Source organism: Corapipo altera, unplaced genomic scaffold (genome assembly GCF_003945725.1).
Source record: "Corapipo altera isolate COAL_440 unplaced genomic scaffold, ASM394572v1 49, whole genome shotgun sequence".
Lineage (NCBI taxonomy): Eukaryota > Metazoa > Chordata > Aves > Passeriformes > Pipridae > Corapipo > Corapipo altera.
In genome coordinates this window covers 8,310,182-8,326,270 of record NW_020884879.1, presented here as the reverse complement: position 1 = coordinate 8,326,270, position 16,089 = coordinate 8,310,182, and the positions used below count along the sequence as shown (strand labels likewise).

Here is a 16,089-nt window from a genome sequence, read left to right as displayed (position 1 = left end):
ACAACTTTAGCTCAATATCATTTTCTACATGCCTTACAAAATACAGGGTATTTAATTAGTTACAGCAAACTTGGATAAATGAATTGAGTGTAACACTAGGCATAGCATCCCTATAAGCTTCATATTAATTTTGAATTTCCTAACTTACGAGTGTTGGATTTTGCAACTAACTTTTTTTTTTTTTAATTATGTAACTTAAATAAACACTTTGCATTTGTTTTCTGATGTAAGTTCTATGAAAGATGCAAAATGACAGGAGTAGGCTAGTAGGAGAATGATTTTCTGATTCAAAATTAACTACATGAAGATCAGGGCTTATAAAAAGAACTGTCATTAAACAGCATAGGAACAAAAACTAGGTTTATACAGTCATCTTGTGTGGCAGCTAAAATTCCAAAGAAAGTTCATTTTGTTGCTCTAAAAGTAATTTTTTATGATGTTTGAAGCTCTTAGTAAAAGCCCAGTGGGAAATCCTGTTCTTCAGTTCCTTTCTTAAGGCATGTTCACTCATTTGGTTGGTTTTTCTTCAAAAGCCTGCCTTTCTGCTACCCAAGATTCTTTCTATCAGGCAATTTGACTAGATATCAGAAGTGACATTTTTATTTCATTTGTTAGGGATTATAACAAGCAGTGAGACCTCATCATACTGATAACCAAGCTGGTAGGACCTAGTTGACCAGAAACTGGATTCTGCAAGCCCTTTATTCAATTTCAGAACCTATTTTTCTTTTTTTTTTACTATTTCGGTGGGGTTTTTTTATTGTTTTGTTGTTGTTGTTGTTGTTGTTGTTATTGTTGTTGTTGGGGTTGTTTTTCTGTGTTTTGTTTAGTTTTGTTTTTTGTTTGGTTCTTAAACTGAATGTCCTCTTTGAGCTTTTTTGGTTTACATTTTCAATAAAGACAGGAAACAGTCCACATTTTTCCCTGCAATATACTTCTGAAAAATCTCAAGTAATTTCCCTGTTTTCTCACTCTGTTGCTTCAAGTCTTGAGAAGCCAAATGCCTTTACTCTTGTAATCTGTTTTAGTCAGACTAATTGTATACAATATGTGGCAAATGCATATTAAAACTAGGTGTTTTAAATAGCATACTAGTTTATAGATTTGTAGTTACGCATCTTAGTCCCACAGTAATTTATAATAGGTCTCACAATTTTTATTCATAGTTTTAAATTTTAGTGAAACACTTCAATGAGTTTGTTAAAGTATTTAATTTATATATGTTGCTTGATTTTGAGAGAAGGGTCTCAGCTGGTTGCTTCACATAGACAGCATCTGTTTCTCAAATATACAGAAATGCTCCTGTACAGTAGCCCTCACTGGGTGCTTTGGAAGCTACTCTGTGTTCACAGAGGTGGGCACATGGCAACATAGGTTAAGCACTAAAAGCAGCATATGGCCTAAAAAATGAGGAAATCATAAGATCCTGTAAAAGAGGATCACCATTTTTCCTATTATCCAACATGTAACAATTAAGCGTCTTTTTTTTGCTAATAGTGACTTACTAATGAATAACGTACACCATCCTTGCTTTCTATGATGTTATTCTTTTTAAAATCTTCGGAGCTGTGTCAGTGCTGTATGTCATTGTTCAGATAAGAGACAGTTCATAAGAAGCTCTTGTGGTTATAGACCCCACTGCCCACAAAGTAATAGCTACTACTATATAGGTATATACATATGTAGAGAGAGTATATAGACAAATAAAGGCAAAGATAATTTTGATGTGAATTCAGCTGTTAGATTTGTACTCCATGCTGACAATAACTCTGTTTCCTTATCATTAATTTAGTGAATGTGTTTAGCATGTACTCTGGTCCCAGGTTGAGAACTTAGAGTAATATGTATATACTAAATATACAGTCACTAAACTTTTTGTACATAACTGGGATCTTTTTTATCTTGTGAAGCAGTCATTTTATTGCTCCTTGGAGATAATAAGCATTTCATTCTGTGCCAGCTTAAAAGCTGCTGCACAGAGATGATCTTTAGTTTCACTTGCCTTTTTTTTTTTCCTGCAGAACAGTGACAGACTGAAGCAGGCTTAATTGCTTACCTGACAACTTTCATAACCAATTTCTTAACAAGGGTGAGACAGGGTGTTGGAGAAAAATCACCTCTGTACACTTTAGAACAAATCAGTTATTTAAAACAAAGTACCAGAGCATGTTCCTTCCAAAATTTTTATTCCATTTTCCTCCTTTAGGGTGCAATTTCATGAATGATTTAGCTAATTCAAATATGGTTTGCAAGTAATAGAAAAAGATAATTTCACTCTTTTTCTCCTGCAACATGGACACTTCTTTTATTTTACAATAGGCTGATTTTTTTTTCAGGGCTAGCTACCTCAAACCATTTCCTCAACTTTTTAAGTAACCAGTTATTTAAGAAAGCATAATTGTACTTGCATTTAACCTGTTCCTGTGGAGTAATCTCATGTATACTGATCTTTTTTTAGTCCCTGTCTTTCCAATTGTCATCAGTTTTTCCTTAGGCTCTAACATTTCAAACTCTATTGTTATTAAGTCTGGAACATCCAGCATAAATGCTTATTTTGATCTTATGAAAAGTCTGATTTCCATTAAAATAGCCTTAAAGAATTTTAGTGACAAAGGAACAGCTTTCAATTTCTGTAAATTCTGCTGAATTTCTGGTCTTTCTCCTTTTTTTAACCTCAAAGTAGCACTTTTTGCTTACAGTAATCAAAATTTTATAGTCACATTATGCAATCCTACCTATGCCTTTAATGTTATAATGTTAAACTTTTAACTGCTTTCACTACACTTAGTCTACTTCACTTAATGATTATCTCAAAACTCTATATAAAATTTTTTCAGTATTTCTTTGTCTTCTTACCAAAGAATGACCAAATCAATCCTGATCACTCTTGTGATTTTTGCATTACCCTTGTTTTAGAGCATCCATTACTGCCCTATGCCACATGGTGCTCTCTGGGTTTTTTTAACTGCCTCATCATTATTTAATAAGATGTTATACTCTGTCCACACTCTTGTGATGGTTACAATGGACTGTCCCCTGGGTTTTCCAGTTTGGGTACTCAGCTACTGATGACTGAACAGGAACAGGAATTGAGTATCTTTGTTGTCTATGATGCCTTTCGAATTTTATTGTCTCTTCAAGGTACACCGATGCTCTGACTTTTTTTCTATTTTGCATTTGAGATATTTTAAAAATCTTTTATGTGACTGAATGACAAGTGCTTTCATCTTCTTTCTATATGTTTTCTGGTATTTCCACTTGTTTTTTAAAATATCTCATTGAGAATGAAATTCACTATACATAATTTCTTTTTTATCCTTTTTCCATTCTACTTTCTTTCCTAATATCAGCTGCTACAACAAGGAATTTATTGTTTTTCCTTTTCTTAATTTTTACTGAAACCTATTGCTTATAATTTTTGTTCCACTTAGTGAGTTTTGCATTGAGCCCTAGGAGATCCTTTGCTTCCTCTAGGGAAACGTTGTTCTTGACACAATTCAGTCCTTTAATGGAATGCTCACTCCAAGTCCTTCATGACCTATCAGAGAAAAAAGCTGCAGAAGGAAACATTCCAGGAACCTCACTCCAAATCATACCACTGAAATCTTGGTTTTTCTTTCTGGGTTCACCCCTCCTAATACTTAAAATTTTTTGAACTGTCTAACTGGCACCTACTGTGGTATCAGAAGTGCCAGTGTGGGGTTTTCATTCATGTAGTCTGACAGGAAGCAAAACACTGGTATACAGCTGGTTAAAAAGAAACCAGTATATTCTATCCATTTAGCAGCTTGAATTTAGATTGTTGGCCTCAACCTCCTTTGTATTCAATATGAATTCACACTTTATACTACACATATGCTAGTTGGCTACAGATCTTATGTACATATTTTGTATGTATGCACAGCAATAATTGCGCTACAGAAATGTTTATTTGTTCGTGCATAAGTTCTTGTCTTTGTGTGAAACAATTCCATCTTATTCATATAATCAGTTATAGCTTCAAATGTAGTCTGGTTTGATAGCCAAGGTCTGTCTTCCTTTTAACCTGGTAGCATCAGCATTGCTTAGTTTTACTCAGGACAAGTACAATACTCAGTAGATTTTCCATGCAAATATCTTGCAGTTTCTCTGGTGATTGTCCTGTATATTTCTTTTTGATATATTGTGCCCAAAACAAGATCTCCATTCAAAGTCAGATAATATTTTCTGTTATGCTAAAGTCTTTACAAATACAATAAAACTTCAACAAGTTAGAAAGTTCCAAAAGATCAAACTAAAGTTTTGGAATTTTCTGTTTATAACTGGGACACTTCTCATTTGGAAATATGTAAGAGAACCTGAGATGAGCACTTAATTTATCCTTTGTCTGGAGACTTCAGAAAAAGTCCAAAGGACTCTTGTTATAACTTTTTCTTTTAAACATTAAAAGGTTCTATAAAGATCACAATAAAACTCAAACTGTTATCAGAACAGAGTAGTTCACTTTTGAAAATGCATTCTTTCTAAAAGAAGGAAACACTGAAATACATTTTTTAAAAAATTTCTTCATAAAAGTAAAATTGTGGACATTAAAAATTAATTTACACCAAGACCTGATTTGTGTAGCTTGCTGCTACCAAGAATTTTCAGAGAATTTATGTAAAAAAAGGAATTCAAGATACAGCAAACATAGCTTTTAGTGTATTAAAGGAAGAGTTGGAATCTAAGAAAGGAGAAAAGTTTATCTTTGGCATGGTATATGACATTGAAATGACAAGATAGACCAAAAGAATCTGGCATCTTACCCTATGGAGAAAAATAAAGAAGTCTACTTTTTGTTTCATTCCTCTTCTAGTATCATATCCATAAGTAATAGACAGTGCCTTCATTTTCATGTGAATAAAATCCCAGGTATTTAATTGTTATAAATTTCTGCAGCTCTCTTGACTGTGAGTCTTTTCAGTAACACTCATTTTCTCTTAAGTGCTTTTAAACTATTTTAAAATGTTAGTAACCACGGAGAAATTCCTGGTCTCATGACAGATGTGGAGCAAATGGGAGTGATTCTGAATTGTGTCTATATAAACTAAGGAAAATCACTTGAAAAATTCTGGGATGTTATGCTGATCTACTCCATCCTGGTTCTGACTGATGTGTGTAACTGGAAGCTGAGGTCTGATGCAAGAACCTGCTGTGGTTTAACCCCAGCCAGCAACTAGGCACCAGATAACCACACATTCACTCTTCCACCAGTAGGACTGGGAGAGAATCAGAAGAGCAAAAGCTAGAAAACTCATAGGTTGAGAAAAAGACAGTTCAATAGGGAAAACAAAAACCTTGCACACAAGAAAAAAAAAAAAAGAATTAATTCAGTTTGCCATGGGTGGGTAGGTGTTCAGCCATCTCCAGAAGAGTAGAGACCCATCACACATAACAGTTACTCGGGAAGACAAACAGCATCATTCCAAATGTCCCCTCCTTTCTCCTTCTTCCCCCCACTTTATATACTGAGTGTGATGTCATCTGGTATAGAATATCCCTTTGGTCTGTTTGGGTCACCTGTCCTGACTGTGTGTCCTCCCAGCTTCCCATGCACCCCCAACTTCCTTGCCAGTGTGGCAGTATGAAAAGTAGAAAAGGTCTTGGCTCTGTGTGAGCACTGCTCAGCAATAACAAAAACACCCCTACATTATCAACCCTGTGTTCAGCACAAATCCGAAACGTAGCCCCATACTAGCCAATGTGAAGAAAATTAACTCTACCCCAACCAAATACCAGCACAGAAGCCAAAAGCTTGGTCCCTGCAAATGGTCACAAGGGCAGGGTGAGTCCTTGTAGAAGAGTAAATTGTACTTTTCCTGAACTATGAGGAAAGCTGGATCAATTCTGTTTTGCCTAATCCAAATATGTACTCTAGCCATGTAATTATCTGGAGTGGCATGAGACAGGACATGTGTCAGGCTGCTTAGCCAAGTCCTGGTATTCAAAGAAAATAAAGTCTCACCTTTAATTTTACCAATAGATCCTTTAGATAAAGTTTCCCATCATCTTGTTAGGATCCTAATTCTTACCTGCTGCTAGTATAAGCCATTTTCTGAAGTTGCCTACCATTTTTATTTGTCTCAAAGAACAGCTTTGCAATGTTGCAGTAACCAATCTGTTGAAGATTGCCAAAATTGTGTGCATTTCTGTTTTTTCCTGAAACAACATGAGCTCTCTTGAGCAGCTAATTTAGCATCTGAAAGCTCTTTTTTTAATTATTTCTTTCTTACCAGAAAGACTCTGCATGCTACAAGTCATTATGCCTTCAAGACAAAGAACTTGTTCTAATACCATAGTTGTTTTTTTTTTAATGTTAAGCTTTGTCCTGTCCTTTATAGAGTTGAGGAAAGTACTCAGCTATTTTTCCAAAGAACAAAAGAGGAAGGAAAAATGGTAGGTTAAAATAATTAATACTAGCTCAAAACATTTGAATATGTAAGAGCTAACAGAAGCCACATTTGACAAAAATAGGTATTTACATGCTGATTTATTCAGAGTTAAATGGAGATCTATCCATCAGATTGGTACTTTTTTGTGTAGTAAAATAAAAAATAATGTGATGACAGGAAATTAAAGTGAAATTATTTTGATAATAGACACCAACATTTTTTCTTCTCTTAAAAAAAAAAAGTAGGAAAAAAGTGACATACATTTTAGACAAAAGATGAATATTATTAGTCTGCTTTGACAATAACTTTAAAAAAGGCATCTTGAGTCTTCATCTTGTGGTGTGTCATATACTTATTTACTCCTGGCCTACTTGACAAATAAATGACAGCAAGGTAGGAAAGTAATTTAGTAGTTTAAATGCTACTTGGAACAGGATATGAGAGTAGTATTGTCAAATTTAACTATGAAAAAAACCCCATGAATATATAACCAAAAACTTAATTTTGGTAATCTTTTGGCTCTTAGAGCATCCATTTCTTCATGAAGACAGATCTTTTTTATTTAAGAATTTCTATCTCAGAGGAATTGCAATATCAATGTTTTTTCTTAGTTCATTAAATAAAAAAAGGACAAGCCTTTGGTGCTTAGGATTCAAACTGAAAAAAGTTTAATGTTCAGTTAAGTTTGAGATTTCAAGGGTCAAAAGTGAATTTAGCTCAACGCACCTGAAATGTGGGAAAGATTTCCAATTCACATAGTAACCCTAAGTGCATTGCCTTTTCACAGTTGTTGAGTGGACATTCTCTCCATCAGACATCATAGTCACTTGTTCTGGGATTTGGAAGTTGTTTTCCACTTGTTGCTTAGGGGTTCTTTTCCCCACTATCAGAGTTTTCATCTTTATTTAGGGACGTAAAGACAGATGCAAATCTGTAGCCACTGTACCAGTCCCTGTACATCAAATACTCTCCATTTGACATGGAGAGAACATGAGTTTTCCACAACAGAGATTAACAGAAAAAAATCCCTGTTTAAATGGTTCAGTGATTAGTGCTTGGCTATGTATGAGAGCTCAGAGGTCCAGATAATTTCAGGCACTTGCACTTAGGGCCAGTAGTTTTATTCCAGTAGTTGAACTGACAGTCACTGACTGGTTCCAGTTTACTGATCTTTCCACCCTTTTTTTTGTTTTGTTTTAACTATTGAGCTGATCTATAAACCAAAACAACTTTTTGCTGTCAGTTTGTTTGTTTCTCTTTCCTGTTTTCACTGAACTTTGCCTATTAACAGAGCATTAAAACAGCACCTGGAGATATAAAGTGACAAAATGAATTTTTATAGCTTTTCCTGAACAAAATATACATATAATTAGAGGGTTTTTTACCTGAAATATGGACTGATGGTATTCTAGAGGATAAAGAAATAAAAATAACTAGCCTGATTCAGCTGAATATGGGGATGTCAAATAAGTCATATAATCTCTACCTCCAGACTGCATTGTTTTAACATGTCTTCCTTAACATGTCATCCTACGGATGAGCATAAAATATAACACCTGTGATTCCCTAGTAATGACATTTTGTTCCTCTTCAGCACTCAACTCAGAGCGGTGGTGTCTCTCTGTTGTTCCAAGGGAGAACAATCCATAAGCTTGTTGCTTGGTGTACATTAGCCATCAATAGCTTTTCAACATGCATGGTTTACAATTGCAGTTTGCTGTGTTTAAATGTCATCTGTATTCTGTAATTGAAAGAATGCCTGTACACACACACAAAAAGGGAGAATTGAGTATATATGCCAAGAGCTTCTGTTATTGTGTCTGGGTTTTTTTCACTACATGTGAATTATTGACCTCAGAGGACCATACTCTAGGTGATAACTTTGAATTTACAAAGCATTTAAGTGCAGTCTCCCAACAACATACTTCCAATTTCTTTCCTTCACAAATATTGGACAATGTGCTTCCTAAGATTTCTCTGGAACAAAGCAGTTTTTAATAGTAGTGATTGTATGAAATGTTCTAACTGTGGTTATTTTCCCTCAACAGTCACATGTGTATGTACAATCAAATATAAATCAAGATAATTGTTTCCTTGCAATTTATGACAGAAATAAGTTAGAAAACAATGCAGTAGAGAAAAAGTCAAGAGATTTTTAGAAGCTCTGCCACCTGATCTATTATAAAATGAATCTAATTATCTGGAAAATGTGTGTCTATAAGCAAAATGTATGGCTATATGAATAGATGCATTCAGAACTGAAGTCTACTTATAAGCAGCTGTGGCCAGAGCGTATTAATTGTTCAGATTTATGACATGTGGAAGTGTATAATATGAGAGGAAAGGCAACAAAAAGGCCTCTTCTCTTTCTTACTATCTTTGTTGTCAGTTTTTAAATCAATACACTTTTTTCCATAGGACATGGAGTTCAAATGCAAACAGGTGAAGAGCTGGCCTACTAGATAATGAGCACAATGAGCAAAGAAAATTTGCCAATTTTCCTGGCAAAAGAAAATTGAAAGATTTTGGAAAAGCAAGCCTTGAAAGAAATACAACTATTACCTATGGATATTATAGGGAATAAATGCTGGAGAATCAATATTTAAGCAAAAAGGTAATGCTGGCACAAGAACTGATGAGTGTAAGCTGAACTAGTAATTCAGCAGAGAATGTGTTGAAGGCCAGGCTGGATGGAGCTCTGAGAAACCTGGTCTAGTGAAAGACATCCCTTCCCATGGTAGGGGGATTGGAACTAGGTGATCTTTAAGGTCCCCTCCAGACCAAGTCATTCTGTGATTCTACAATACATATCCTAGAGGAGAGTAAGCTTCTGGAACGGTTTTCTAAAAGAAACAGGGAAGAAAAAAGTATAACTTGCTTTAAAGCCAAAGCTTGATGCATTTATGGGAAAGATCATATGACAGTTTCTTTTTATAGCAAGAGTTTGGAGCTGATGACTTAGCAAAACTCTTCAACTCTTTTGCTCTTTGTCATGATATTTTTATGCCGTGATTTTCCACACTTTGCAGATTGCCATCTGAGCCACTTCATAAACTTGCCTTTACAGCAACTGAATTGATTTTTGTCATTCTAGCAAAGTAAGTCTGATAATCAAGAATTTATTTCAAAACAAACCTCTGAAAAATGCATCACAACAGTTAATTTTACTGGTTTTCTTTCTATTTAAAAATGAAAAGCTGACAATAATTTATTTTTAGTGTATTATACGTCTACATCAGTTACACTCAATTGTACCTGTTGTCCTGGGAATTAATCTGACAATCATATTATGCTTAACAGTCATTTCCTAGGTAACTAAAAGAGCCACATACATGCAATGTAGCCATTAAAAACTTTTTCTTTTCCCTAGTGACTTCTATTTTATTTTTCAGCTCTTCCATATGCACTACACTTTTTGTAATGGTAGGCAGCTGTGAAATGCATTAATGAGCTGTGAGAGAGAAAAAGAACAAGGGAGACCGAAATGTTTCTACTGGGAACCATGAAACGTGAAAGGGACAGAGACCAATCTGGGGGTAAAAAGCATCTATGAAAAACAATCAGTCAAATTTTGAATGCCTGTTGGAATTCACTTTTGTTTGCAGGAGCAAGATCAGGTAGCAAAATTTTTTATCATATTTATTTGATATGTCAGCATGTTCAAATCTTGCTTTTCATGAAGACTTGGGCTCATGAAAATATTTTTAATCTAGATATAAAAAAGCAGGCCCATCAGAAACTTCTTAGGGCAAGACCTACAGTGGCAGGAGTGCAGGTGATTAAGAGCACACTTTCTTCATTTACTGTGGTTTTGTCCTTGAAAACTTTTTGTGTTTATATATGTATTCTATAAATTTGCCTCTTTCTGGAAATGTGGAAAAAATTGGACTTGTGGATTATTTGAAAAGATCATTGATATTCAGGGCAGTTGACAATTTAGGACAATCTCAGTGATATTTATTTAAACTTCAACTGATTTTGATTATCATAATTCTTGTGCATCATTACACAATTTGATTCAATAAATCATGGGTTTAAAAGCTTACTATAATTTGGTTTTGTTCTTTATTTGTTTATCATCTTTTTTTTTTGTTTTGGTTTGGGGATTTTTTGTTTGTTCGTTTGTTTTTATCAGAGCAGCGTCTTTGTTTCCAAATGGCATTCACTTTCCTATTACTTTCATTTTATTTTTTTAAGTTCTCATGCTATGGAATGGGTAGGACCTTCATTTCAATGTGTGCATTATTTTCATTTTCTGTGGTTTTTTAGTGTGTCACTTGTCTATTCAGTTTTGCCTTCAGTGAATTTTTCTAAAGAGTTTCTTCTTTGGTGTCAATGTGCCATGTGTGTAATTTATTTTAGGAATATTTTAAATGTTTGAAAATATTTATTTGCACTTATCTTGAAGGTTTTCTGTATTAGAATACTTGATCTTCTGATAGGATGTATTAAACAGAAAGTAGAGAAAAGAAGAGAAATTCTAAGACAGCAGAAGAATTTGTTTTCCCAGGCAGATAGAGAGGATTGTACAAGTGTTGACAAATATGGAAAAACAAAGGACATTATTACAGCAAAACGGATTAATTAGTTTGAAATATAGATACATGTAGCCATACATCAGTATGTATATATACACTTCTATAAATAGCTACTTATGTACCTATATTTGTGTTGTTTCCAGATACAGCCTGTAACAGTCTATTACATGTGTGAGTCTTCCTTTTTTTGGTTTCCACATGAAATATAAATTTTTTGTCTCTTTTTACCTTTGAAAAAAGGTTTTTTCCATCGAAAATTTAAGTCATAATTTCAGTACTCTGTAAAGATCAGTCTTCTAGTTTTTTCCTCTACCTGAAGAATGCTGTTGAGATGACCAGTAATTTTACAGATCTCCAACAGTAAGAGAACAGAGAGAGATGGCTTATTTTCTAGGTGGACAGACGGAAGAGAGTATTATTTTGCCAAGCTGGAGCAATTTCAGGGCACAGGAGATGGAGATATCTGGGGCAACAGCAGGGCATCACTTGTTCAAGTTGTCTTCCTACTGTTTGGTAGTGAAGAAGCTCAGAGGTTAGAAGGCAAGAGGCATTTTTGTGTTCTTGAGTTGGCTATTTATACCTATTTGGACTGACAGCCCTTTACTGTTGGCAGCAACAAGATGCAGATGTTCATGTTAGATGATCATGGTCCATTTTCCTTCTGTATATGTGCTGAAACATCAAGCAAATTACAGAAAAATAGCATGTTTTTTTATACAGTCATTTGTATATTTTTTTATTATTATGTATTTTTAATTTGTCAAACCACATAAACAGAGTACATCTTGTGGGAATGTGAATATCTTTGCTGGCCTCCCATATGGATACAGAAACATCACATTTTATCTTCATGTTGTCCTTTCTAGAAAATGGTAATGGGTTCTTGGCTTGAGATCCTTCACTGCTGTCTGGGTGGCAGTGCTGCACCATATTTAGCAGTTCCATAAAGTCTGCAGATTTACAAACTTCAAGGAAATGTCAGAATGCCATATCATCAATGCACAACATTTGAAGTGGAGGTGGCCAAAATTCCAGTTTTCTTCACTAGGTACGTGATGATAGGAGGCTTTCACTGTTACTGGTCTTACTGTGAACAGCAAGGAAGTCACATGAGTTGTGGGAGAACTTGCCAAGAAAGACAACAGCTTCCTACCTCACACAGGCCAATAATAGTTTTGTGGAGAGAGAAGAAAGGAGTTTGTTTTGAGCTGCTTCACTAGTCTGTAGGAAATTACTCCAATGAAAATTGTGTCTTTATTACTTCTTTCTCTTTCCTATTTCCCTTTGGGAAACACTTCCTAACTTTAGAATCCATCCTAAAGTTAATTCCGAAGTCATTTTTCCCCCATTGAGGGTGAGTATCCTTACATTTATTTTTCAGTTCTTTTTTCTATTCTGGATATAAGAAAAAAAACTTTCCCTTTAGATGTGTTCACTTTTCTCTAAAACACACTAGATTGACAAATGCCAGTGATTTGTTATGACTACAGGTTCACCAAAGGATCAGAGGGAATTTTCACCTCCTAGATTGGATTATGTGCTCTGGACATGACATACAATACATGCTAAAAATGAAACCTGGGAACACAGCATCCTTTCTAGTGCCTTCTTTTCTGCTGGAAGATAATCTCATCTGCAGAGTGGTGATGTGCAACAGTACAGTCACCTTGTCACAAGAAGCAGCTGTCAGGACTGAACCTGCATAGCCAAGTCCACCTAGTTGACAGATTGTTAGCAAGCAACAAGTCTGAGAAAGCCCTGCCTAAAAGAGGTGAAACTAAATCTCCCTACCATTTTTCAGTTAACTGAAGAGAAGAAAATGTAATGCGTGAAACTAGGTAGAAAGAGCTATGAAAAGAAATGTCTTCATATGCAATACTCACACATCCTCTTATGGAATTGTTTTTGTGGAAGAGCATGTGGGTTGAAGTGAAAAGGAAGTGTGTTCAGCAGAATTAGTGTCTCATACAAAACCGAGCGTAGTTGTTGTATAATCATAGAATGGTTTGGGTTGGAAAGGAATCTAAAGATCATCAAGTGTAATCCCCCTGCCATGGGCAGAGACATCCTTCACTAGATCAGGTTGCTCAAAGACCTGTCCAAGCTGACCTTGAACACTTTCAAAGACGAGGTGTCCACAACGTCTCTCAGCAACCGGTTCCTATGTATCACTATCCTCATAGTAAAAAATATCTTCCTTATGTCCAGCCTACTTTTTTTTTGATTTAAAACTATTGCCCCTTTCCTATTGCAACAGGCTGTACTGAAAAGTATTTCTCCATCTGTCTTTTAAGCCTCCTTTAAGTATTGAAAGGCCACATTAAGGTCACCCTGGAGCCTTCCCCAAGCTGGACAATCCCACTAGCTCAGCCTTTCTGCATAGGAGAGGTGCTCCAACCCTCTAGTCATCTTTGTGGCCCTGCTCTGGACTCAGTTCAACAGATTGATGTCTCTCTTGTTCTGTGGGTCCCAGAGCTGGATGTAGTACTCCAGGTGGGGTCTCAGAAGTGCAGTATAGAGGGGGAGAATCACCTCCCTCTACTTGCTGACCAGTTGTGATTGATGAGACCAAAAAAACTGTTGTTGTTTTCTGAATTCCCAGATATATTGAGACAAAAACAGGGTATTCAAGAAGATACTGTCTTGGGGAATTCCTGTCAGTTCAGCAATGACTTATCAGATCCTTACAGGACAGACAGACACTGTTATTAATTGAAGTGTGTGAGTTTCCAGTTTTGAATGCAAGACCAACCAAGAACTCTCATCTCTTCTGGGTGCAAGCTGGTCATGTCAACATTATAAGCTATATTTCTGTGCTGACATCAAATTCCTCATATTCCAAATGCAACAATCATATGGGATCAAAAATTTTTCCAATCGAGGCTTCAATCCTGATAAAACCAAAACTGAGAGGATATCATTGGGATGATATAAGCCTATTTCTAAAGAGATGAGAACTAGTCTATATTTTTCACAACAAGTCTAATGACTCACATATCTTTGCATATAGTGGAGCTGGTAGCCATCGACCTTTGCAGCAGCACACATTTTTCTGAAATTTGACTTGTTCCTTCATGTTAGATTGTTGGTGTCATGACATGATTTTCAGGACTTTATCAAATCATTTCACTGACATTTACTTTTGGCGCTAGAAATGGTTCTATGGATCACAACAGCATCTATGGCTAGCTTTGCATCTTCAGCTTCTCATGTGAGTCAGGTTTTTTGTTTGGGGTGGTTTTTTTTTGTTTTGTTTTGGTTTGGTTTTGGTTTTGTTTCTTTGTTTGTTTGTTTGTTTTTGGTTGGTTCGTTGATTTTGTTTTTGTTTATTTTCTTTCAGGAGACATAAGGCTTGATAAAAACATGTAATAATTTTATTTCATGGGCTTTGAAGCATGTCATAAATGTCCTGCATAAAATTTTCAAAAATCTGATCTACCCTTTGAATTAGTACGGTTTTAAAGTGAAACAGTTCTTTAACAGACTTGTGAAATATTAATTCACACAGCTAGGAATATTTCTTCTTTGTAACATTGTATTTTGAGAGAACTAGCAACAATTGATTATTTAATTTCTCTGTGATATATTACTTGATTTTAGAGTCAAGACAACTGTCTAGTGCCATAAATATTAAAATCTGAATAAATTCTTTCCATTATAAAGTTTAGTTTTTTACGTGATTCTTTATTTTCAATTTACTCATTTAACATGGTGATCATGGGACAACTGGCATCATTTGAATAACTCAGGAAGAAAAAACAACTACCAAATATAACACATTCAATCAGCTAACAGTTTGAAACCTTTGGACTTAGAGGTGGAATTAAAAAATCATAAAAAAGAAACATTATTGAAACTACACTATGCCTTACTATCACTAGCTTCAACCAAGCATTGAAGAGCTCAGATGTTCACAAATTGAATTAAGAACCGTAGTCAGTTTTGTTGAGCAAGACTTTCAGTGAAAACAAAGAAGCAGATGTAAGGAAGGCTTCAGTGAAAAATTCTTCATGATTCTACTCTGGACTGCAGAAATTGGATGAAAGTTTAGTGCTTTTGGTAGTGATATTAGTTTATATATTACCAGTTGAAGAATGTGTTTAATTACGGTTTGTTTGGTTGGTTGGTTTGAATAGTCATTGAAAAATTGCTAGTAAATACTCTGAAACAAAGAATACAGAGAAAACAAACCTGTGGCAGTATTAGAATGATTTCACACAATGAGATAATAAGACAAGTTGATTTTGTGCTTATTATGTTGGGGAGGTATTTTCCTGATATTAAAAAGGAAAAACAAAAAGTGAGTGGGAGCTAACTCTGAACATATGTTAGTGGCAGAGAAGTGCATTTCTTGATTGCTTTTTAAATATGATGAGCTAACTAGTAAGACAGTCTTTTTATCACAATAAACCTGAGGAAGATATTCAGCAAATTGTAGATCATGTCATATTTCAGTTAAGCATATTTTCATACCTCATGCTCTCTTAGTGTGTCTTAGACTAGTGTTGACAAGTGACTAACTAAAAAACTGACACTGGAGGTGTTTATGTGTGTGCAAATAGAAAAAGAAACAAAACCAGCCAAGACCAAAACTAAAACAACAACAACAAAAACCCAAGCAACTTTGATCTGAAAATTGCTTACTGGAAAAGGAGTTTGTGTAATACTCTCTAGGGACATTAAGCAATGGGTTGCATCCCATTCAATCCTTGGTAATCAAGCCTGGTGTTTGTTTCTTTGTTTGCTTTAAAGTATTTAAGTGTTATTTTGTGCCTTGTTTGTGAGACTGAAATGAATTCAACGGTCAAATTGATTCAATTAGTTACCATAGGATAATCTAGAACACAAATTATGCCATCTGCTTGTCTATAACTTGTGCAGATACCCAGTAGTGTTAGTGATGTAACTGGATAATTCATCTCCTATATCAAAGCAGCTGAAGTTACATTTATCATGGGACTAAAGATCATGCCCAAGTTTAACTCTAAAACTGTTACCTCAGGATGACTCATTTTTTGGTCATACCTTCTATTTCTGAATCTATTTATAAATGGGGCTTTCATCTTGCAATCACATAGAAGTATTTTGAATAACGACCACTTCTTTAAAATTTTATGTTACTACCAAAAGTAATAAGATTA

The 16,089-nt window shown here is 35.0% G+C and overlaps 1 long non-coding RNA gene across 1 annotated transcript in view; it reads left to right on the top strand.

Annotated features, from left to right (window-relative positions):
• LOC113945062 overlaps positions 1-12,981 on the top strand; it is a 29,860-nt gene extending 16,879 nt beyond the window's left edge. Inside the window, exons 2-3 of the long non-coding RNA XR_003526932.1 lie at positions 11,815-11,996; positions 12,439-12,981. This is a non-coding gene — a long non-coding RNA (uncharacterized LOC113945062). The remainder of the gene's footprint in view (positions 1-11,814; positions 11,997-12,438) is intronic.
• Positions 12,982-16,089: the final 3,108 nt, after the last annotated feature.